Raw genomic sequence first — 26132 nt, 5'->3', positions numbered from 1 at the left:
TCACACCACCCAGGTGGCTACCTCTTTGGGTCCTGGTGTGTGCATCAGCCTGTTGGAGAGACAGGGCATTCTCCAAAAGACCTTGAGCCAGAGATTGGTCTGAGAACCCTTTGGCTCTGGGAAGGCTTCATTTCTCCCATTCTTTTTCCAGTTTTCCCCTCCACTCCCTCTCCCCCCGTAGAATAACAGCTGGAAGAGGCCTTAGAAAATAGTCTACAGTAATTAACTTATCTGGATATCGGTTTCCTCATCTATAAAATATCGGCTTTTTGGTGAGACCATTGCAGAGGAACCTTCTATAATTCTGATACAGGATATAGGATCTTAGTCCACTTCTTATCCACCCTCTTCATTTTAACAGATGGGAAAGGGATACCAAAAGATCTAATGACTTGCCCTAGGTCGCACAGATTAGTGACCCAGATGCACATAGCTAAAGACACTGATCCTCAGAGATGGTCCCCAACGATGCATTAGCCTTTGGAGATTGCAGGTAGGGTCTATGTCCTCACTGCTACCCTCACCCCAACCCCCACCGAATTGGTTCAGAAGCAGTCTTAGCTCAGGACAGTCTTCTCCCTGCACAGATTCCTATGGGGCCTAAAATCTGGGCTTTGGGGGCAGCTGGCTGTCTTCACTTCAGCCCAGTTCCAATTAACCTAGTTCAGCCACACTGTTCTCCAGCTACAAGCCTTTGGAGTGGTACCCTGGCCTCCAAGACCCCCCCCCCAAGATATAGGGGTCGCCCTTATCCCTTTCCTCATCGCCATTATTAGCAGCCTGAGGTGAGGGTCCTGGAAGAGGAGTTTTAAGCATCCTCCCTCAACAGCTTGATGAGTTCTTTTTCAAGGTTTCTGAGAGAGCCTGGACACACAAGGAGACCCAAAGATGGACCATGTGGCCTTTCTAGGGTCCTAGGGTTCAAGACTGTACTAACCTCATTACTACTAGCCCCCTTGGGCTTTGACCTAGAAACCGTGTGGGGTAAAAGGTGTGTTTGTGTTGGGGGGAAGGGAGCGGAATCCCGGTCTCTAGGACCCAGCAGGCTGCTGGCGCACCCGAGAGGTGGAGACAGGCGGCAGGCAGGCAGGCGGGCGGGCAGGCGGGCGGGCAGGCGGGGAGGGTGGGAGGCGGCGGCACAGAGGCCAGGCGCGGACCCGGAGAAGGGAGACTCTGTGCCCCTGCACTGTAAAAGGGAAGGGCTGGCGGGTTCGCGTCGGGACCAGAGCTTCCCCGGAGCTCGGGGCAGGTGTGCGGTGGGGCGGGGCGGGCCGGGGCCGGGCTGGGGCCGAGGTAGCCCCGCCCGGGGCCGGGCGATGCTGGCATGGAACTGAGCGGTCGGGGCCAACCCGGGCAGCTCGGGCAGCGGGGCCACCCCGCCGGGGAGCCCCGCTCGGCCGAGGGGAAGCCGAAGGGGCATCCGGCCCCCGACCTCCTCGTTCTCCTGCTCCTCCTCCTCCCAGTGGCGCGCATTTAAGGAGGCGCCGCTGCCCCCAGCTCCCCGCGATCTGCAGCCGGACCCCCGGCTCCCTGGGGGCCAGGGCACAGAGCCAGTCCCAGCGCGCCCCCTCCCCAGCCAGGAACCGGTGCAAATGGCCGAGGCACCCTGAGATCCTGCTTCCCAGCCCCGGACCCGGACGCCGGACCCCGGACCTCAGCCGGCCGGCGGGCTGGCAAACGGGCCGGGGCTGAAGGCTTGGCGCCCGGGACCATTCCACCGTTCGGCGCCGCTTTCTGCAGCTTCTGCCCAGGTAAGAAGCGCCCGAGCCCCTCGCTACCTGCCCCCCCCCCCCGGGGCCATTGTGCACCTCCCTCCCCCGGGGTAGCGGGGGAGGGGGAAGGGAAGGAAGGGCAACCACCGCGCCCCCTCCCCGGGGGACGCACCTGCCGGTAGAGCACTCTGGGCGGGGAGTGGGGAGGAGCCCCTCTTCCTAGGGCTCCGGGGTGAGCAGCCCGCAGGTGAGCGAGAAGGGGTGATGGGGAAGCGGAAGGGGTTGTCACCTTGCTCTAGCCTTTATCACCCTCTCCTCTTCCTCCCCGCTCCTCTCCCCTTCCTCTTCCTTGCATCACCAGGCAGCCTGGACTCGGTTGAAGGACATCTCTTTGTGTCTCAGCTCAACCCAGCAGCCGCCGCCCCCTCCTCCCCTCTGGCTCCCCTTATCCTTGCTCCGCCAAGGTTCTTACTCGAACCTCTTTCTTCTCTGCGGGTGGGGACCCACACTGTGCTGGGGAGACGGCTGGAAGGAAAGATGATCCCGGAGGGGAGCAATTACCCCCTTTCTTCGGGGGGCGATTCAGATCCTTCAGAAAGGAGGGGGAAGAGGGAGGAGCTTCTTCTCGATACCCCCATTCTGGCCTCCCCTCCTTGTCTTCTTTGAGCTCCTGCTATCTGACCCGGGCTTGGGGGGGGGGGTGGAGAGCAGAAGGGGAAGGAATGGTCTCCAGAAGCTCAACCAAATCCACCCTGCAAAAAAGAGATATTGGAGGGTGGGTTCTGTAGTGAAAATAGCACCTTGCTGGGAGAACCGGCTTCCAATCTAGGTCCTGTCACATGCTAGCTATGTGACCCTGGGCAAGGCGCTTTGCCTCAGTTTCCTCACCCGTGATAGAAATGGACCATATGCTTAAACTTCGAACCTCACAGACTTATGGGGCAAATGGGATGAAGTGCTTTAAGAAGGTATTGTTCTTGGGAAAGGAACTGCCTCGAGTTCTATCTCCCCCAGCCCTCGAGGCTTCGGTTCGATGGGACAAACCTGGACCGCTGGGGGAACTGTCCTTTTGGATCATTCAATTCCCTGGGTGCTGCCCTTTGGGAAGGACAGATTGACTCCCGGAAATCCGTGCCCTTATTTGATCTGCAGGAACAATGGAGCATCTAGCCTGTTAGCTCTGTGAGAGTAGAGTGAAGCTTTGTTCAGGAAATTCTAAGAGAACCTTTCCTGGGATCCCCCTTCCCACTCCCCACTCCAACCATCCAATCCCAAAGACCTCTGCTTTTCCACCGTGTTTACTTTCCTAGAAAGACTCATCCAATAAGATGTAAATGGCATAGTGATTCCTTCCCTTACAAGAGATTAAAGAAAGAAGTTATTTGAATACCCTCAGTTATTTCAGTTCTGGATACCTGACTCCCTGGGCATGGGGGGAGTTTGGGGAGGGATGTTTTGTTTTGTTTTGTTTTAGAGGTGGGGTGGGAAGCTCAGATTCTTCCTAAGCCTCAGGGGTTCCATAATATGTTCCTTCCAAGCTGGGGCTCAGATGGCCTCCTTTCATCTTCCATCCTTCTTTCCTCCCTGGTTGAGAGAGACTGGGTAAAACAGGTTCTGAGAAGCCTAGGACCCTGGAAGTTTTCCGTTTAAGAGAAAATAAATATGTAGTGAATCTTTCCCAATTGCCAACTCCAGCCCCTTCCCACTAAAAGGGAAACAGGCTGCTGGCTTGGAGGGAATAAGGTTTTCTGCTTTATTAGGTTGGTGGCCTCATAGTTAACCTCGTGCTGTTATGGGGATGAGGATGAGTATAGTTGCCCCTGAGATCAGAGGCTTCTGAGAGAATAATAATCTAGAAACATAGATTAGGGCAGAAAGGGGCCATAGAGTTCATCTAGTCCAACCTTCTCATTTTACAAATGAATCTCAAAGAGAAGTCATGTGCCCAAGGTCACCCAGATAATTAGCATCAAAATTAGGATTGGAACCAATTCCAAATTCAGCCTTTCTTCCATCACTGCACTAAAGCTGCTTCCCATATCTTTGATGAGATCTCTCCGTATGATTATCTATATCTTCACATCTGTTTTCCCATTTGATTCTCATAAACCAGTGAGATATCATGGTCTTCACTTTACAAATTAAAAAATGAGGCCCAGGGAGGTTATATCTTGTGCATGATAGACATCCAAATTGTATTTGTTAATGGCATAGGATCACATAAAGTTGGGGCTAAAAATTAAGTCCTGACTACTATTGTCCATTATTCCATATGACCTTGGATAAGAAAACTTCCCCCTCTTTGGACCTCAGTCTCTCTACTTATTTCATTCCAACTTTTAACAGAGAAAAGGTTAGACTAGATGATCTTTAATGTTTTATCCAGTTATAAAATTTTGTGGGTTTTTTTTTTTGTTCTATAAGGTACCTTCCAAAACTAGAATTCCTGAAAGAAATTGCTCAGTGGACTATTGCACTTTTCCAAGAGTGCACTGTCTTGGCTAGCTTGAAAGGGTACCTGAACCTCTTTCCCAGAAGCCTTAGGAAATGGGAATAGTGTATGGAAGTTATAAAGAGAATGTATATTAACCCACTCAAATCTTTTCCCTTTTTGAATGGTGACATCCTTTCCTGACCCAAGGATTATCATTATTTCAGTTTCAGTTGTTATACCAGATCTCTATTTACTGTGTGACCTGGAGCAGCTAAGCCCCTCGGAGTTGCATGTCTCAGGTTGTGAACCTAGAACAACGAGACAGATAATCTAGGAAGTGGGAGGAGAATGAAGGAGGGATGTATGGGAAGAAGGTCCATAAATCCCCAGTGTTAGAATTCCTTTCCTCTGGTTAATTCTGCTCTGGAGGCCCCCCAGTTCCCTGGATGTGCTCTCTGTGTATCAGTAAATATGGCCCCTGAGTTTTGTGTGTGAGTTTTGTGCCAACTCCAGTCTTCCAGTGACTAGTATCTTTGGGCCTTTCTAGCCTAAATTCATCAAAAGACAAACAAAAAGAGAGGAACAAGTCTTTCAGAGGATGGAAAAAAATAAGACAGTCCCAGTTCAGAGAACTTCAGTGACTCCCCACAACCTATTGGATAAACTATAAACTCTTTAGCCTGACATTCGACTTCCATAATCTGGCAACACATTATCTTGCTTCCCCATACATTTAACCTCATGGTCCAACCAAAACCAGTTCCCTGTTCCATGACTACTCTATGCCCTTATCTGACTTCTCCTCTGGTTAAAGAGTTTCCCTGGGATGTCTTATCCCTTCCTCTTTGAATTATTTCCCCCCCTTCAAGAACCATCTAAAATTCTTCCTCTTCCATGAAGTTTTCCTTGAGTACTCTGGTTCAAAGTGAGTTCTCCCTCCTGCAGTACTTGTCATTCACACTCATGTGATTCATATATTAACTTGTGTTACTAATTTTTCCTATTTGAATATCTTAACTATCTATCTAAATAGTATAAGTTCCTTGAAGCCAGGGACTAGATATTTGAATCTCCCCTCCCCACTAAAAAAAGTTGAACATAGAGTTCTGAATATTGTAGATTTTCAGCAAATACTTATACTCTCAAAATTTTATAATTGTATAAAACATTAGTGATCATCTAGTCTAACCTTTTCTCTAATAATTTTAAGATAGCTATCATTATATGACATTTTAAGTTTATGTTTTCACCTACATGCTCCAGTCCCCACACCAATCTGCGCAGATGAGAATCATGACTAATTAGTAGGAAATTGGAACCCAGGTGTCCTGTCTCCCAGCCCTGGAGTCATTCACACAAACATCAATTTGATCAAGTGGCATAATGAAGGAAGGTGGGAAGGAAGTGTGTGTTTATGTTGTATACATGTGAGAGAGCTATAAGAATTTTGAGAAAGTTGATGTGAGCATGTGTTCATCCACTTTTTCCCCTTTAGCAGTTATTTCTAAAATAGAATTATCTCTAGATTTTTTTATTTAATCCTAAGGCGCCAAGTGCTATCCTGGATTTCTCCAAACCCTAGCTAGTCTGTGATATATGTGAATTTCCAATCTTTGTTAATGTTTTCTTTGCTCTGTTTATTCCATTGGGTGTATCTATTGGAATATGAAGTTAGAGGCAGTAGAAAGAGCCATTAGGTCAGCAGCAAGGAGACCCAAGATTCTTGGCTATTGGTCCAGGGAAGTCATTTCCATGGTCATCAATTTCTTCAACTTTGAGATGGAGTTGGACTAAATGATCTCTAAGAAACCTTCCAGTCCTGATATTCTGTGTGAGATGAAAATGAACAGACAGATAGAATGATGAATCTTTCTGTGCCCCTAGAGAACAGTGTTACCCAGCAGATACTTCATGGATGACCTTTGAACAAGACACAGCTAGATTCTGAGGAAGCAATGACAAAAGAAACAGTCCCTTATTCCAGCTGGAGAACCTAACCTGTAAACATAAGGTCTTCTCAATCACTGAAAATGAGAAAGCCTATTGTCAGAGAGATCAAAGAAACAGCATATGAGCTAAACTTTGAGTATCAGAGATAAGAATGAAATGCAGAACTCAGGGAACAGCAAATGTATCAGTGTGGCTAGAATGTAGAGTGTAGGAAGTAGGATCATTTACAAAAAGCCTGAAATGGTGGCATGGAGTTATATTGTAAAGGGTCAAGTTGAGAACTTGGTATTTTATTCCAAAAGACATTCTAAGGTCCCTGAGGAGGGAACAGAATGGTCAAATTTATGCCCTACAGAAAGTTTAGATTAGAGAAGGGAGAGGCTGAAAGTGGGGAGTCCAATGAGAAAGCTGAAGGCAGTTATCCAGGTAAGGGTGATTCAGGACTGAGCTAGATGGTGATTGTGTGAGTGGAGAGAACAGATGTAAGAGAGCCACAGCCCAAGACTTGGCAATTGCTTAGAGGAGTTAAAGGAGAGATAAGAGTTAAGGATGACACCAAAGTTGCAAATCTGCACGACTAGGAAGATGTTGGTTCTCTCAACAGAAATGAATACATTTGGAGGAGAGATGGGATGTAAGAGGAAATACAAGTTTCACTTTGAATATCCATTTGAAGATATCCTAACAAAGTACTGGTGACAATGGAACTAGTGTCAGGAGAGAAACTAGGACTGATTGATATATTGATCTGAACATCATATATATAAATGTCATAGAGGTAGCTAGGGATCATACTAGTAAGAGCATTGGACTTGGAATCTGGAAGGTCCCAGTCTTTTGAGCCTCAGTTTCCTCAGCATGAATAATAACTGTATCTTCCTCTCCAGACTTTTGTGATGATATAATAAAGTAATATATGAAATCTTGCAAACCTTATAGCTCTAGCTAAATACCAGCTATCATAATTATTACTACTAGTACTACTACTACCTACTACTACTACTACTACTACTACTACGAGATCATTGATGCTGATGATCACCAAGAGAGGGTATAAACAGAAAAGGAAAGCACTTGGGTTCGAGTATTGCTTGTATTGCTTGGATGATGATCAAGCAAAGGAAGTTAAGAAGGAAGAGACAAATAAGAATTAGAGAACTAAGGGAGAACAGTGACTCAAAAACTGAGGGATTTTCGGATATTGTCAAATGCTGTAAGTCAAGAGTGGGGACTTTAAAAAACCAATATGGATTGGACCTGGGGGCTCATTGAATGTAAATAACATATTTTTAAATGTAAATAAACAGTTATTAAGCTCCTACTGTGTCCCAGTACAGAGATACAGAGCTTAGTAAAGACCTGATCTCCACCCCCGGGAGTCTAGTCTACTTTACAGATAACTACACCTATGAAACACATTCTCTTCTTATTAAATTCATGTCTTTATTGTTACAGGGTAAAAGCACAGATGCAGATGGGGTAACAATGTAGGCAATTTGTCTGCATTTACACAGCTAGTAAGTATGGTACATAATAAGTGAGTAAGAGAGGGGCAGGGACGTGTACTACATAAAGCAGGAACGTTACTGACTCAGTAGATCTAGGAAGGCGTCAGAGACAAGGTGATATTTTAAACAGATTTTGAAAGATGAGGAGAAATTCAGCAGGCAGAGATGGGCCAGCAGGAATATTCTAGGAATGGAGAATTTTACCAAGGTCAGAGAAGTACTCAGGAAGATGGTATATGGAGCTTAGAATTTGTGATGACAAATAGTTTGAATATAACCAGAAAAGTAGGGTGGAGTCAGATGAAAGAGGGTCTTTAATTATTCATGAGCCATGGGAGGCATTTGGAGAGTTTGAGCAAAAGGAATGATGTGATCAGAGCTACACATAAGGAAGAAAAATTTGTCAGTGGTCTGTAGGAAGAACTAGAGTTAGAAGGCTTTGAAGTCTAGATGAGTGACAATGAAGGGCACATCTTGGGTGAAATCAATGAGTCTGGTGCTTGAGATCAAATGTCTAGCCAAGGAAAAGGCAAAAAAAAAAATACTAGACAGTAGACCTGGCCCAAAATCAGGGGGTGGGTACTTACTTGGAGTTTCCAGCATCCCTCTTTAGCCATGGTCATTCCACCTGCTTTCTGGCAGAAAGACTAGAGAGCTGTGCATTTTTTCCCACTGGTCATAAAGAAGGACCATTTGAGAAACTTAAGGAAAATGCAGTTTTTGAAAACTCCTAGTGTGGTAATTCCTTTTACCAGTGCAGATTGTGACCTGTATCCTCCTTGTATTAAAATCGTATTGTATTAAGTTGTATTAAAATTGTACTAAAACTTCCTAAAACTTACAGTTGGAAGAAATCTTAGACAGTAAATATTAGGATGTTGCTTTAGATATGTGAGGTTAAATAATTTGTCTAGGAATACCTCATGAGTAAGTCAAAGGCAGGATTTGAATCTAGGACTTCCTGACTTTTGAGACAATGTTTTGTCTACAATGTCACTGTTTTATACTTGCCTTATATCTTCTGCTTTCTAAAGCACTTTCCATAAAGGTAATGTTCCCCCATTTGACAGATTTGAAAGCTTTCACCTAGAAAGAACCAAGATCCTAAATAAAGTCTCCTCCCTAGTTCAGTAATTAATCCTTGAGATTCACTCCAATGGAAAGCCAGTGGAATTATAGATGTAGAAACTTAGGCAACAAAGGGAGTAAGATCATCCATTGAGGCAGGTTTTTCTAAGTCTTTGACATGCTAGCTGGTAAAGCTTGAAATAAGGTCAAGTAGAAACATAAGAAAAGGAGCAATTGGTACTTAATCTCAGGGACTGCTCAGAAAGGTCTTTCTTCCAATTTGAGCTACAGTTCACTCAGAGGTCAAGCATGACTTAGGTCCTCCTTTGTTGCACCAAGCATTGAGGATATTGAAATGAAAAACAAAATGACTATGTGAAGGATGGGCACTAGACCCTTTCTCATTCCCCAGCTGGCTGCATTCCCCATTCCCCATTAAAATTACTTTGTATATGATTTGTATTCATTTCTCTGGGTATATGTTTCTTCAGAATAGTGTAAACTTCTTGAGAGCAGAGACTATTTCATCTTCATCTGAAACATAATAGGTGCTCACTAAATGGTGGCTGAATGGATGAGAGTTATCTATAGGGAAATAATCATCATAGGGAAGTAAGCATCAAAGCCATAAGACTGGGTGAGGTCACCAATTTAGAGAGTGTTATGAAGAATATAAGATAACTAGGGGCAGCTAGGTGGCACAGGGGCTAGTTAGGTGGCACAGTGGATAGAGCATCCACCCTGGAGTCAAGAGAACCTGAGTTCAAATTTGACCTCAGACACTTAATAATTATCTAGCTTAACCCCATTGTCCTGCAAAAAATAAAATAAAATAATAAATTTGGTCTTAGGTCTTAAAAAAAGACAACTGAGGACAGAACCTTGGGGAATGTCCATATTTATACCTTTAATATAGGATCATGGGATTTAGAGCTAGAAAGAACCTATAAGACTGTTTCATTCAACTACTCATTTTATAGGTCAAGGGGGAGGAAGTCACATTAGTTGCTGGTAAATAGCAGAGCAGAATTTGAACTCAGGTGGACTGACTTAAAATCTGAAATTTTCTATACTATGTCATCAAAGACAGACCATCAAAGAGGACAAAGAAGGCACAGTCAGGGAGGAGAGCCAAGGAAGACACTGCTGTGGAGGCTAAGGGGAGGAGATAGTATCAAGAAAGGAAGTGGTCAGTTTAACAGGTCTGGAAAAAAGCTCAAGGAAGAAGACTGAGAAAAGTCCACTGGATTTGACAGTTGTCATTTTTGGGGTGGGCAGCATTTTAGTAAAGTGAGGCAGTCAGAAACTAGAATGAAAAGATTGAGGAATGAATTACTTGATGCCAAGAAATTCATGACAGTAAATGTAGACTACCCTTTCTAAAATTATAGCAGTAAGAAAAATAAGAAAGAGGAGGCTTTCAAGGTCTACAAGAGTATTTATAGGTATGTGTTTTTTGGTGAGGAGAGACCTATTCATGTTTCTAGATTGGTGGGGGGAGGGGCTGGGAACCAGTAGAGACTTAGGAAAGTCCAAAGATAATGAGGAAATAATCAGTTGAAGTCAGACCCTCCAGGAGACAAAAGGAGATCAGATTAATGCTATAAAGGGGTTAGTTTTATAAAGGAGAACCAATTTATCCTCTGAGACAGAAGAGCAAATGAAAAGGACAGGTAAAGAAAGACAAAGAGAGTTTTTTTTTAGGGGAAGAAGAAAACTGGAGAAGCTTATAAGGAGTAGGCTCTGGCTTCTCAATGAAGGAAGCAAGGAATTTACTAAGGAAAAAGGGGTGGAGGTGAAGTTGACTGTTCAAAAGAAAAGGGAAAGGTTTAGAATAGCTGCTTGGGGGGGGCATGATAGTAGTCAAAAATTAAAAGAAGGATTTCAGTGTAGTGATAACAATGCAGATTAGTATGAATTTGTAATGGGGATCCGTCAATTTTATGAATTCTGTTCATAGTGCTGGGTAACTCAAGAATTAGAGCTATCCAGTGTTGGGTCTTTATGGGGTGAGAGTCTTTGAGGTTGGAAAGTCATTCTATCTTAATGAAAGGGCATACAAGGCCAGAAATGAAAGAAAATCAAGTCAGAAAAGGGATGAGGGATTGAGAAAACAGGGAAAGACTGAGGGACTGCAAGGTCATAAGGAGGGTAAGCAGCAGACTCAGGAGCAAGAGAAAGAAATTGGAAGATAGACAATTGTGATCAGAGAGAAATTTCAGGGTCTCAGAGGTAATACTGGGAGTCAAGATAACTTACATCCTCTTATAGGTAACCACAGAATTGAAGATTATGGAAGTTAAGGGGATTAATAATTTGAGAGGTCAGGTTATGGTGTAGTAGAGTAATGAACCTGATTTCAAATTTTGCCTCTGATTATTTTTTAATAGATTTTTTATTTTTATAGATTCTCCCCATCACTCCTCTTTCCCCAACAGAGATCCATTCTTTATAGCAAAGATTTAACAACAATAACAAAAAAAGAGGAAGAGGAAAAAAAAACAAGAAAAAACAATTCATACATCATTAAATACAAAACTGCCTCTGATTCTTCCAAGTCCAAGGGACGATTTGCCTAACTTCTTGGACTGCTTCCTCATCTGTAAAACAGGGTTAATGATACTGGCTGTATCTACCACGTGGTTCTTAGGAGACTCAAATGATGTAATGTCTGCAACACAATTGAAAGCCTCAAGCTCTGTAGAAATGTCCGTTATTTTTTATCATTATCATCATCATCATCATCATATTACTCATATGACTACTAGAAGGGTCCCCAACATAAACACTGAAGTCACAGAAGATAGTGACAGTGATTAAGGAAGAGAGAAACACTGGGAGTCAAGAAATGAAATCATTGAAGAAAGTAGGAAAGTAGTCACACCAAACTTCCTCCATTTGGCACTTGGGACTAGTTCAGACTACTCCAGAATCTCTCTATTCAATAAAGCCTGGTTGGGGAGAAGACCCAGAGCCTAAGTGGTCTCCCTGAATCTTCAGTGGTCCACTCCCTTCTAGTCACCTGTAGCCATATTAGACGGAACTGTGAAACACAGCATGATATGGTAGAAAGACCTTGAGTCATAATAAGGATCACATACACTTATCTAGGGAAGGGAGGATGGAATCACAGGATTTTGATATGGACAGACCTTAGAAGTCTTCTAGACCAATACCTTTATTCATTCATTCAATAAGCATCTTTTTATTTTGTTAATATCTTTTGTTTTAAAATTACCCCTTTGTCCCTCTTTCCCTTTCCCTGGAACGACATCCCTTTGAACAAAGAATTTAAAAAAAAAAGGAAGAAGAGAGCAGGGGATAAGTAAGCAACATGGATCAATAGATTGAAAAAAAAATCTCATGTTTCTTCTCTGTGGTTATATACAGAGAAGAAACATGAATGTACATATATATTTATATACATATATATATATATATATATACTTTTTAATTTTACAGCATTCATTTGTTTTGTGGATCTTTCCATTTCCATTTCAACAAGCATTTATTAAGTTTGGCATTTTACAAACTAAGGCCCAAAGAAAGGCAGCCCTTTGCCCAAAACCCACAGGAAACAAATAACCAGAGTCAGGATATAAACCTGGGTCTTGATAATATAGACTACTAAGCACCTTTACATTCCTTATGAAATTTAATCTTAACAGCCTTGTGGGAATAGGGACTGCAAGGATTACTTATCTTCATTTATAGATGAGGAAACTGAGGTTCAAAGAAGTCAAATGATTTGCCTAATTGCTTAGTCATGTGCCTAGTAACAGAATTAGTTTACAACTCTGACCTCAAATCCAACTCTCCTCTCTCCACATCAAGTTGTGGTTGGTGCTAATTTACTCTGTATGATTAGGGATTGAGAGGTAGACTGATAAAAGGGGTGGCCTTATGCAGTTTCAATACTGTTCCAATTCAGCTACTTAAGTGTCTGGGTAATGATAAACAAATGACTTTTCCTTTACTGAACTTTAGTTTCCCCTTTTGTAAAATGAAAGGTTTGGACAAGATGCTCTCAAAGTCCCCTCCAGACTTAAAATTCAGTGGGGACTGAGCCCAAAGTCAGGTCTATTCTCTTATTACCCCATTTTGGGGGTTAGAATTGGATTACCCTCTTCCTCTTAATCAGTTCATTAAGAACAGTACTCATTTAATAACTGTTTTATGAGGCAAGGTCTAGACTCCAGTGTTATTAACTGGCTGTTGATTTCTGCTTCTGGGCTTAAGCCCCTGGCCTGTGCTGTCTGAAGAAACCAGCAGACCCCAGAGAAAGATTTTACAAACCTCCTTTGCTCCATTTTGTGCCTTAGGACCTAGAGTCCAGGGCTTACATAGGTGAGCAAGCATTTGCTCTTTTGTTCATTCCTTCTGGGATTCACTAGATACACCCTCCCTGCACTAACTTATATGGATCTAATCTTTCATGATTTACAAAACATTTTCTTTACAATAACTCCATGAAGTTAGAATACTAATACTCCCATTTCATAGATAAGGAAATGATTTCCATAGAGGTGAGGTCACTTGTTCAAAGTTTCAGATAGCAGAGCTGGAATTCAAACCCAGGTTCTCCAATTCATATCCCTATCTTCCTTCCACTATTCTATCAGGTTTTAGAGGAAGAGGTATGTCCCTGAGGTATTGAAGGTCCAGGAGAGTCTGTTCTGGAGTCAGGACATCTCAGATCCCTAGAAGGGACCATCAAATCATCTGGTCCAATCTCCTGCCCTGTTCATGCTCCTCTATGATATTCTCAACAAGTAGTCATTTAACCTCTTTTTGAAGACAAGGCCCAACATCCAGAGGGATGGACCAGTGCTTGACAGCCTTCATGTCTGGGAAAACATTTCAAGTGACCTTTCTACAGTCATTCAGGGGCTCCAGAACAGATCTCATTTCTATTTCTAGTTAGTAGAAATCAAGAATGGGAATAGTCTAGTAGTTAATTATAATTAATTCAATATTCTGGATAATAGCAATGAAATTGAACTATCTTCTTCAATTGTACATTGAAGAGGGGGAGCGTAGAATATAAATAAAAAATTAAAATAAAAAATAAAAAGTGAAAGAAACACAATTCCCAAATGACAAATGCAGAATGATTTTGTTAGGGACCAGACAGTAGGCAGTGATGTTTGTCCTTCATTCTCAAAGAAGACCATGATATCAGGGAGGTGATGCCATGAGAAGCAGACAAATTGAATCCGAGTAAGGGGTACTGTGCTAAGTCATCAGCTTCCCTTTCTCCCTTAGAGTCATCTGGGTCCAGTGGCCAGATATGAATCAGGATGATCAGAGATGGTTCTGGATTCAAAGCAATCAGGGTTAAGTGACTTGCCCATGTTCACACAGCTAGTAAATGGCAAATGGCTAAAGCTGGATTAGAATCCCATCCTCCCAAGGGGTGGCTAGGTGGCCCAGTGGATAGAGCACAGCCTCAGACACTTAATAATTACCTAGCAGTGTGGCCTTGGGCAAGCCACTTAGCACAAAAACCTACAAAACAAGCAAACAAATGAATGAATGAATGAATGAATGAATAAACAAACAAACAAACAAACGAATGAATGAATAGATAGATAGATAGATAGACAGACAAATAAATAAATAAATAAATAGATAGATAAATAGATAAATAAATAAATAAATAAGGATATCAGGTCTCCTTGAATCCAAGATGTGATGAAAGGAATATGATATGGAACCAATCCTTTGCTGTCTTTATTGTAACTGTGGGAGAGGTGAATGAAGAGCACTCATAATAGTAAAAGCTTCTATATCTATAGTGTTTGAGGGCTTGCAAAGTTCATTCTTAACCTTAAGAGACAAGTAGTACAACTATTATTTTTTACATTTTTGAAGACAAAAAAATCCCAGAGGATCACACTCAGGACCAAGATTTGAATACAGTCCAAACTCTTTCCAGGACACCACTCTCTAGGTCAGGGACAGTTTCTAAAGAACTTGAAAGCCAGCCCGAGTCGGGATGATAGGCAACTGGGAGTCATTGAAGATGATCAGATCTGTGCATTAAGAAGACAAATTTGACAGCATGTGCAAGGTGGAGCATAGAACAGAGTAGAGTAGAGGTTGGAAGACCAATTAGGATGATGTTATGCCTAGCCAGACAAAGAGTAATGAGGTCCTTGTCTGTGGTGGACACTGAGAATGGAGGAGAGAAGATGGATCAAAGAAATTTTATTACACATTTCATTTCAAATCCCAAAACAGGCCCAATCCTTGGAGGAGAAGGGGAACTAGACTGACTTCCATCTAGGACAGTCAATGCCAACCTAGGCAGACTCTAGGCAAATTTCAAGGGTCAGCTACCAGGTTCCTCTAGATTGCTGGATGGGAATCCTTAAGGTTATCCTGAACCTGTGATGAGGGCTATTATATTCAAAGGTCCTTTGGTATCTCCTTCCCCCTTCCCCCAACACCCAGCTCAAGTATACCACACTCCAGACCAGAAAAAGGGTTGTTCTGAAGAAAGGATATTTGGCTTTGTCCTTTATCATATGGCAAAACTCTACCCCCAGATAGGAGAATGACCCAGAGCCTCTGGGGCTAAAGACCCCCCCACCCAACTTGAAACAATCCTGTAGATTTCCAGGTTGGCAAATAAACTTAGCACAAGTACACAAGATGCATTTGATGGGGAAACTAGAAATCTATTTGTGACCGCAAGAGAGAGGCAGGTTAATGCACATCAACTTCAACTGTATGTATATATAGTATGCCTTCAAAGCTTTTAGATGCCAAGGCTGCCTGTGCTTAACACAATGACTGGTACATAGTAGGAGTGTAAAAAATGTTTATTGATAGAGTGTCTGTGCCTGAATGAATGTTTACCATTCACTACTGAGATTCTGAAAACTGAAAGTATAGGTTAATTGCATGCTCTTTTCATGTTTGGATGCCCTTTTCCTTTCTGGATCTACTAAACCTGGGAGGGTCCCCCACCTCCACCCCCATCAAATGGGCTACAATCTGCACCAGTGAGGCAAAAACCCCTTAGTAACCAGGGGAGAAAACCCAGGGAGCAGATGTTTTTTTTCTTTTCCTTTTGTATTATTCCCCCACAACTCCTTAAATAGTGCCCAGCACACAGGTGGCACACCACCATGATCTCATCGTGGGAGAGGATAGGGCGTACACAGTGACTGAGTCACCCCCAGAGCAGGCAGCAGGACATCCCCAGGAACAGATGGCTATGGTCAGTCCCCATGGGAGACAGCAAGTTGTGCATGGTGATAGCTTCCCCTTCCCCCCCCTTTTTTCTCTTCCTCTTTCCCCCCTCTCCTCTTCTCTCTCTCTCTCTCTCTCTCTCTCTCTCTCTCTCTCTCTCTCTCTCTCTCTCTCTTTCCTCTTCTTTCTTTCTCTGACTCTCTCTTCATCCTCTTCTCTTTCTTTCTCTCTCTTCCCCTTCTTCCTCTCTTCTCTTCCTTTCCTTTCTTCCTCTTTTTCCTCTCTCTTTCTCTTCTCTTCCTCTCCCTCTCCCATTCTTTCTCTCTCCTCTTCCTCTTCTTCCTCTCTCTTTTCTCTCACTCTCTTCTTCCCCACTCTCTTCTTCCTCTTTCTCTCTACCTCCTCTTGCTCTCTTCCTTCCTTCCCCTCTCTCAAAATCAGTATCACCTTAAGTAACACATGCCTGAAAACATGGGCATGGTCAGGCCCCTAGGGAATCAGGGTCTATTTTGGATTTCTCTCCCAGGAAGTGGCAACAGTAGAGCACTGACAGGAAATCAGTTATTTTTACAGCCACCAGGTGGCCCAGGGCTAAAGGGAGGGGTGTTGCTGATGAGATGAAGGGGGAAGAAGTCAATGGCTTCCCCCAGATCCTAGGATCAGAGACAAAGAGCTGAAAGAGACTTTAAAAGTCCACTAGTCCAACTACCCTCATTTTACAGATGAAGAAACAGGTCGAGGGAAGTTTGTAACTGCCCAAGGCCATATAGGTGGTAAGTAGCATTCCAAGGATTCAAACTCAGATGGCATGACTCACTGAAGGCTTCTCTCCATGCCTCTGTTTGCTCTCTTTCTTCCTTGACCTCTCTCTGGTCTCTTCTCTTCATTCACTGCCTAACATTAGGACATGGACCAAGGATGACACTAGGGTGCCTGTAAGCTTGAGACCACAAAAAAAAAATCCTATTTATCATCTTCACTTCCCTGAGTCCATGGCTTTGTATCTTATGGCAACTGGGCAGTGGAGTGGATAATGCTGGACCTAAATTCAAATCCAGCCTCAAACACTTATCAGATTACCATGGATAAGCCATTTGACTTCTCTCAGGCTCAGTTTCCTCCATTCTAAAATGGGGGTAGTAATGTGTCCTACCTCCTAACCCTAACCCTAATATTACCTAGCATATTACCTAGTATGTAGTGCTATATAAATGTTGGTTGTTATTATTATTATTATTATTAATCTCATCACAGTGATGCTTACATTTAGGCCATCATGCTCACATTCTTTCCTAAAGCTATTCCTTTCCCCAACCATGGAAACCTTGAACTCTGTCCCTGAGCCAACCATCTCCAACATATTTTTTATTCATTTCAATCAGGTATGATTCTTTGTGACCCTATTTGGAGTTTTCTTGGCAAAAGATATTGGAGTGGTGTTCCTTTTCCTTCTCCAGCTCATTTTGCAGATGAGGAAACTGAGGCAAACAGACTTACCCAGGATCACCTAGCTAGTAAGTGTTTGAGGCTGGATTTGAACTCAGGAAGATGAGTCTTCCTGATTGCAGGCTCAACACTATCCACTGCACCACCTAGATGACTGATTTCTATATAGATGAGTCTTTGCTCTATTTTGTTCAGAGCTAGGCTTCCTCGCCACTTCCTGGCTATCTGTACATCATAGGGTTTGTACAGATTGCCTCCCCCTCTCAGTTCCCCTTTATTTATAGTCTTCATTTGTTAGAGCATAAGCTCCTTGGGGGAGCTAGGTGGCACAGTGGAGAGAGCACTTGCCCTGAAGTCAAGAGTACCTGAGTTCAAATTTGGCCTCAGACATTTAATAATTACCTAGCTGTGTGACCTTGGGCAAGTCATTTAACCTAACTGCCTTAAATAAAAAATATAGAGTATAAGCTCCTTCAGAGCAGAAATTGTCTTACTGTTTTATTTGTAGCCTCAGTGCTTAACATTTAATAAATGCTCCACCTAATAGACATTTGAAGAGCAAATGCTTTATAGAGGATACCAGGATAAGCATAGCTCAGTATGTCAATAATTCTATAAGTTTCATCCCTTTGACATGTCTTTCTTCATACTGGAGTATTATTTCCTTTCCACAGATAAGGAAATCTGAGGCTTAGGAAAATAAAAAGACTTGGCAGAGTCACACAGCAAGGAGATATCAAGATCTAAGATTTAAATCCTATTATACCAGGATGCTTCCCTGAGTCTTGGTTCTAGGCTTACTTTAGAACTTTGCCTTGGTCTTGAGGAATCTTTAACCTTTACTTCTTTTTTTTTTGCAAGGCAAATGGGGTTAAGTGACTTGCCCAAGGCCACACAGCTAGGTAATTATTAAGTGTCTGAGACCAGATTTGAACCCAGGTACTCCAGGTACTCCTGACTCCAGGGCTGGTGCTTTATCCACTGTGCCACCTAGCCACCCCTAACCTTTACTTCATCCTAAATGTCTCTGATCCCTGAATCTTCCTTCCAAATCCCAAATCTCCTGGTCCTTCCTGAGTCTGCTTGGATTCTGAGATCATCAAAGATCTGTCTCCTTTCCTTTCTCTCATGCATCTCCTGATGCCCCCTCTTAGCACACCTCCTTCTCTCTTTCCCATCTACTTCATATCTGCACATTACTCCAGAAGAGTGTATCTTGTAAAGTTTTATCTACAAGAGAAACAAAATACACCAGAAGAAGGTTGTTAGAAGTGATGGTACATGAAACCTACCTCATCCCAAACTAAGGGGCTCTATACTTCCCAAGCCAGTGTGTACTTAAATTCTCCCCAGGCTTTAACCTGGTTATCCTGATTTCCTAGGGGTCCAAGTACTACACCAGCCCCCTGCCCCTTAGACCCCAGGAGAGCAAGGCATATTCCCTTCACATCACATCAGAATCAGATATGGGATTTAGCCACCTGAGTCCTCTAGTCTAAACTTATTGGTCCATTCTTCCAAACCCTGACTCACGTTCAGCCAATCAGGAAACCTTCTAATAGCCTGGAAAGCTTGTGACATTTGCAATGTAATCACTGCTAATAATGCTCAGATTTAAGTAGGGCTTTAAGATTTACAAAGAACTTTCCTTATCTAGTGAGAGAAGTAATTCATTTCACCAAGTGTTTATTAAAAGCCTACTACAAATAAGCACTCTGCCTGGTGATAGACCTTTATACTGACAATTCAAATAAATTGGGGTAAGATCCAAAGTACTGTAGAGTGCAGTATAGAACTGGAAGCGATTCTACGGCCAGCTAGTCCAACCCTCTTGTATTTGTGTCTATGTCATTTCCCCTCAATAAGCTTCTTGAGGGCAGGGACTATTTCAGTTTTTGTCCTTGTGTTCCCTCACAAAACACAGTATCTGAAACATGTTGTTTTTGTTGAGTCATTTCAGTTGTGTCTGACTCCCTATGACTTCATTTGGGGTTTTCTTGGCAGAGATATGAGAGCAGTTTGCCATTTCCTTCTCCAACTCATTTGATGGATGAAGAAACTGAGGCAAATAGGGTTAAATGACTTGCCCAGAATCACATAGCAAGTAAGTATCTGAGGTCACATTTGAACTCAGGCCCTCCTGACTTCAGGGCAGGTGCTTTATCCACTGTACCATCTAACTTCCCATCTGAAACTCAGTGAGTACATAATGGATGCTTATTGAATTTAAATTGATCTCCTTTGTTTTACCATTAGGGAAATTGAAACCTAAAGAAACTGAAAAGTTGGCTAAACTGGCAGAACTGAGATTGAAACCCATGACTTCTGACCTTAAACCCAGTCCTCTTCTCTTACTGATCTGTGTTTTGAAAAGGGGGAGAACACTATTATGGGAAGGTTGAGAAAGGATAAGATGAGAAACACTTTCTAGGGGAGACAGCAGCTGATCCTTGAAGGAGAAAAGGATTCTGAATGGTGAAAATGAGAAAGAAGGGCATTCTAGGCATGAGTGAAGCTCCCAAGGAGGCTAGAGATGGCATATGGAGTTCTGGGCCTAGCCAGAAGTCCAATTTGCCTAGAAAATAGGGCAAATATTATCCATCTTACAGAGAATTACTCAGACCCAGAAAAGTCACAGATAGTGGTCACAGATAGTGTCAGAATTAGGATTTGAACCTAGGAAACCTGGGTAAGTGGTAACCTCAGGTGGTAGTGGAAAGAACACTCTTTGAACTGGGAGTCAGAGGTTTGAGTCCTGCTCCTCAGTTAACTACCTGTGACCTTAGGTAAGTCCCTTAAGTTATCTGGACCTGGAAAAAATATGACAGTGATCTCCTCCAGCCAGCCAGCAGCCCCTAACCCCCTCAACAGTGAAGGAATCAGAAGGGTTGCAACCTCAATGCTGTATAGATTGATAGAAAACGTTTTTCCTGGTACCAACACCCTCTGAACCATAGCTGAGTAGCCCAACCTTTGCAAAGCCAGTCACTGGGTCACCAAGTTCACCCTAATTGTCAGTTGTCCACCCAGTCCATCAACAGGTTCTGGAAGGTGGGCACAGCAATGCATAAGAAGGAGGGGGGGCCACAGGGGGAGGATGCACTCCTGCCCTCAGGAGCTCAAACTCTAGGTGGGGAAGGAAGATTGACACATGAAAAGTTAAACAACATGCAGCAGTCTGTGTTCAAGTGCCAAGATGAGTGGGGACAGACAGTGAGTGCTGCAAGAATTCAGAGAAGGGAACAACCAGTGTGGGCTGGAGAGTAGCATCAGAGGATTTAGAACTGGGAGGACCTTAGAAATCATCTCATCCACCCCCTTCCTTTCTCGGATGACAAAACTGAGGCCCAGAAAAAGGAAATGAGTTGCCCAAGGTCACAGAGGTAGGAAATAGTAGATTGGACCCTTATGCCAGAGTACCACTGATCCACTGATACTAAGTCATGGAAGGTTTCGCGGTGAGGAAACTATGTGGTCAGGTGTTGAAAAGAAGGAATACATTACATTCCAGGCTGGAAAGTAGGGTAACCAAAGAGCCTGGATTCAGAGAGAGAAAGAGATAGACAAACAAACCCACAGATGGACAGGCAGACAGACAGCAGACAGCAAACAGAGAGACATCATGGCTCTCTCCCTGTTCCCCTACCTCCCAAGTGCTAGAGGGTGAGAACTGGAAAGGATTTCTATGAAGGACCCAGAATCCGCTTCCTTCTGGGCACATCTGGGACATTCAGTGTATGTTCCTTGAGAGACATCGTGGTGTAAGTGGAAGAGCTTGGGATTCAGGACACCTGGGTTCTAATCCCAGCTCTACTATTAATTCACTGGGTAATCCTGGAGAAATTCACTAGGCTTTTCTGAGCCTCTGTTTGCTCATCTGTAAAATGGCAGTTGGACTAAATGACCATAAGGGTTCTTCCATTCTAAGGAAGCTTGGGGTTCTAATATCCAGTTCTAAAATTCCTTCCAGTTTTTGACATTCTATGATTTTGCATCTCTATGAATACCCTAGCCACCCATTGCATCCCTTTCTGCCCCTTCTCCAGTGCTCCCAACCCTCAGGACCCTCTGGTGTCCATCTAGACCTCAGACCATCAAGGCAGGAAGTACCAAGTATAGGGAAACTATCAGGAGAGTCAATTCCCAGGCTCTGGGAGTGACAGCTGCAGGGAGACATAGTCACCGACTATAAATACTCTGAGGATGTGCTATGCAGGAAGGGGGGTGGACTGTTCACAGCCTCAGGGAGGGTAGAACAAGGTGAAGGTCTGGGACCATGGGAGTAGTGGAGTTCCAGGTTGAACATCAAGGAGGAATACATGGGTCTGCCCCAGAGACAGAGCTTTTAGTGGGATGGGCAGGGGAAGGCAGAGAGAGAGAGAGAGAGAGAGAGAGAGAGAGAGAGAGAGAGAGCTGCTTGGTTGGGGAGGGTAGTAGAGAGAGAAGCTGAGATCCAAGTTAGCCCAAGTGCACATTAATGGATAATAAAGCTTCTTGTGGTAGAAACCAGGAGCCCGATTCTTGTCTTAGTTGTATCCCTTGTGTGACCTTGGTCAAAGGCATTTACTTCTCTTTGGATTTCAGTTCCCTTCTTAGTAAAATGCAGAGCTTGGTCTCCAAGATTTCTTAGGACCCTTCCAGCTCTATCATTCCATTATTCAGTGAATCTGAATCTGGTTTTCCTTTTGCCTTTGGAAACCCAATGCTTTGTGCAAGCTAATGCTGTCTGTTCTGCAGCAGGATTTTTTGATTTTAAGATTTTTCACCAAAGAGGCCCAAGAATTGTCTTTTTTTTTTTTTTGCCAGACTACCATCCAAAGAATTAGAAGCCTGGTCCATGGGACTGAGGAGTAGGAAGAGAAGTGTTAGAAGTCTTAGGTAGCTGCTGTTCTCCTAGGCCTAATCTTGAGTCTACAGTCACCTAATCATCCTGGAACATGTTAAGATATTGGGAGATACTCCAGAGGATCAGGATACTATCTGGATGGTCACAGTGAGTTAGAGTATAAAGAGCTCTAGACTTAGATCTGAGTTCAAATCCCATCTTTCAACAGTGTGTGACCATGAGCAAGACTTTAATGCCTTTAAGTCTCCATACCTTCATCTATATGTTTCTGGGATGCTTTTTTTCCCCCCATCCCTCAAACATCATTTGAAAAAGAGATATCTTTAGTGTAATAGCAGCAGCTAGGTGACACAGTGGATAAAGCACTGGTCTTGGAGTCAGGAATATGGGAGTTCAAATCCATCCTTCTAGCTGTGTGACCTTGGGCAAGTCACCTAACCCTGATTGCCTCACACCCAGGACCATCTCAGTCATCCTGATTCATGTCTGGCCACTGGATCCAGATGGCTCTAGAGGAGAAAGTGAGGCAGATAACTTAGCACAGCACTCCCTCACTCAAATTCACTTCATGTGACCCCAATGTCATGGTCTTCTTCGAGAACAAAGGACAAACATCAGATAGGATTTCAGAATAGAAGAGACAGTATAAAGTGAACAGGGAGTGTTGAGTCAGATGACCTGTGTTCAGATCCTAACTCTGGAACTTAGAAATTGCTTAACCTTATTGTGCTTCAGTTTCCTTAGCTGTAATATGAGGTAGTTGGAATGGATGATTTCTAAGGTCCTTTCCAGATCTTACATTTTAGGCTTCTAAATTAGTGCTAATAATACTTGTGCCTGACAAGGTAGTTGTGGTACCAGAAATGAATTGTTGTTATCATCATTCCCCTTCCTTTGCTCAGGCTACTAAATTCCAGCTCTGATATATATAACAAATTAATAAAGCATGTGTCTATAAACACATATGTACATATGTATGCTCACACATACACATGTCTATGCTTGCATATCTTTTGTAAGCAGCCTTTCCCTGTCCCTTCAGTTGCCAGAGCCTTCCCTTCCTTGGTTACCTTCCATCCACTTTGATTTTGTTCATTTGTTTTAGTTTTTTTTGCAAGGCAAATGGGGTTAAGTGGCTTGCCCCAGGCCACACAAGTAATTATTAAGTGTCTGAATCGGGATTTGAACTCAGGTACTCTTGACTTCTGGGCTGGTGCTCTATTAACTGCCCCACCTAGCCACCCCCCCTTCCATCCACTTTGAATGTATCTTGTTTGTTTTGAATTCAAGACAAGTTATTCCCCTATGAGATGGAAAGCTCCTTGAGGGCAGACACTGTTTTTGCTTTTTTTGGTCTTCCCTTAGCACTACACAGCCCACTGTAAGCACTAAATAAATGCTTGTTGATTGATTGCCAGCACTCCTGACCAGCCCTTCTATGGGACTGAAATGCAGCTTGTCATTGACAAGTCACTCTTTTATCATTGTCCATTCCCCTTGGGAATTTCAGTTTTCTCATTTGTAAAATGAGAGGTTTGGATAAGGTCATAGGGTCATGATTCAGAGCTCAATCCTTGCCAAGGTCCTTGGCAGCTTCAACAATCTCTCTTCTGTGATATAAATAGATATCTTTGATGGTCTTCATCTTATGGGCCAGGAGTTCTTTGAGTTCTAATGGTTTCCTATTCTTTGCACCATCTTGACTCCAAACCATCTCTACTCTGAGTTTTTTCTCAGCCCTCACTAAAGCCACTTGGTGACTCTGGGAGCTGAGCCCATATCAATCAGTCAATCAATAATATTTATTAAGCATTTATTATTATGTGCTGGTCATTGTGCCAAGTGCTGAGAATATAAATACAAATAAAAACAGACAGTTTTTGCTCTCGAGGAGCTTACATTCTAATGGGGGAAGACAACACACAAAATGAAGCTAAAGGGTGAGGGGGGAGTGGAAGAAGGGAGGTAGAAGAGAAGATACCAGGTCTAGGGGTATGATGGAGAAGTCCAAAGAAATCTAAAAGATGGTAATTAGGAAGAAGATTATATAGAGTCCTCTCTTTAAGTAGAGGTCCAGGAAACCATGACCCTACCCTTCAGGCAGAAGATACTGATGAGATGGGAGTACCCAGGCAGATTCAGTCTTACAGGATAATGAGATTTCCTGATGATGGGTTTCCTGGGGAAGGCCTATTTGCCTGGTTTGACAGTGTTCCTGGTCAGGGATCCCTAGACCTTCCCAGGTGACCCAGCCTGTGACTTAATCTCACCGATTTTGCCTTTTCTGCTGTTGGAAAAGACAGTGGGACATGTACCCTAAGAGGCCAAGAAGGGAACATTTACCTTATGTGGAGAAACCCTAGGGGAAATGGGAGAAGGGGTAGAGCTACCTGCCTCGGTAGCTAATGAATCAGTTATCCATTCCCAGATACAAAACAAAGGCAACATATTTCTCCAGAGATATGAGGGAATTACACACGTCTTACAGCCTTGGCATCCCTCCTCTTTTTGTAAAAGGTAAAGGGTTGTGGAAAGCTGTAAGGGGCTTTAGACACTGTCAGAACCAACCCTCCTTACTCCCATTTTACAGATGAAGAGACAGCTCCAAAGAATGGGTCACTTCCATACTGATGTTCTCAGATTCCTCTGTTTTGGGGCTCCCTAAACAGAAAAGGGTGAAGAATCTTTGATTTACTGCTCATTTAGTCATTGAATCACAGAATCCCAGAGTCAGAAGAGAACACAGAATAACTTCATTATTTTGTATTTTGTGAAACCAGATCCATAGGTGCTAAGTGACTTGCTCAAGATCTTACAGGTAGTAAGGGGATGACCTAGGATTTGAACCCTGGTCCTCTTCCCTCAAATATGGCATGATTTCTGTTGCATTATACTGTTTTCCTCATTAGAATTGCTCCTTTTTGTGTGTCCAAATATCTCATTGTACAGATGAAGACACTAAGGTAGGAATAACTGACACATAAGAGAAGGTCACATGTACTCAGATGTTTCAGTTGGGATTTGATCCCAACTAGGTCTTCAAACTCAAGTCTTTTGAATTCACACCTAGTAGTAATGAATCCATCATACTAGGCTTCCTGTCTTGTGCCTGCCCTCAGGATTTGTAGGGATTGGAGGGATGTCAGACAACCCTGATCCCTTCTTCCCCTAACAGCTGGAGATGAAGGAAGCTGAGTCAGCTTAAACCTAGGTGAGGAATCTCCTCTATGAACATCACAGTCCCCACTGCCCTCCTGACTTCAACTGGCCACCTCCTCAGAGTAGGCTGCTTCTAGAGTGCCTTCATCCGTTCCAGCCTCTGCAGCATCTGTGGAGCTGTGAAGATAGCAATGCTGGGGAGCCTCCGGAACGCAGCCTGCAGCTTCCCCCTCCCTCCTGCCACAAGTCTAGGGCCCAAACCCAACTCCAGCCTGCCAGCCCTAAAAATCCTACAGTATAGGCATCCTCAACAGTGGTGCCACTTTACAGTTGCCAACTGCCCATCATCCGTCTTTTAGATGTAGTGGAAAAGAACTGGCCTCAGAGACAAGGAAGCTTGACTGGAACCTTGGGCCCCCTCAGTTTCCTCATGTATAAAAAAAGAGGATTTTGAACTGAATAATATTTTTTTTTCTTTGTTAGGTTTTTGCAAGGCAAATGGGGTTAAGTGGCTTGCCCACACAGCTAGGTAATTATTAACTGTCTGAGGCCGGACTTGAATTCAGGTACTCCTGACTCCAGGGGAGGTACTTTATCCATTGGGCCACCTAGCCTCCCCAGACTGAATAATTTTAATGTTCTTTCAAGTGTTAGCATTCTAAGGTTGCTTCCTGCCCTACGGTTATGCTTTTGCAAGTCTTAATGTGAAAGAAAATAAGTCAGTAATCATAGATGGTAGTACAGGAAGAAAGCAGAAATATTTGCGCCTCTTTTACAATTCCTTCATCTAGCCTTTCACTACTTAAGCA

The 26132-nt window shown here is 43.3% G+C and overlaps 1 protein-coding gene across 2 annotated transcripts in view; it reads left to right on the top strand.

Annotated features, from left to right (window-relative positions):
* The window catches only part of SBK1 (SH3 domain binding kinase 1), a 113952-nt gene that overhangs the window by 56887 nt on the left and 30933 nt on the right, over nt 1–26132 (top strand). Inside the window, exon 1 of one of the 2 annotated variants that reach the window (XM_074197372.1) lies at nt 1144–1751. The exons of the other annotated variant lie outside the window; for it this stretch is intronic. The gene's annotated coding sequence lies outside the window, so the exon portion shown is untranslated. Of the gene's footprint in view, nt 1–1143; nt 1752–26132 lie in introns of those variants that run through there. 2 annotated transcript variants of the gene reach the window in all.

Source organism: Macrotis lagotis, chromosome 8 (genome assembly GCF_037893015.1).
Source record: "Macrotis lagotis isolate mMagLag1 chromosome 8, bilby.v1.9.chrom.fasta, whole genome shotgun sequence".
NCBI classification, from domain to species: domain Eukaryota; kingdom Metazoa; phylum Chordata; class Mammalia; order Peramelemorphia; family Peramelidae; genus Macrotis; species Macrotis lagotis.
This window is presented reverse-complemented; position numbering and strand designations above follow the sequence as displayed.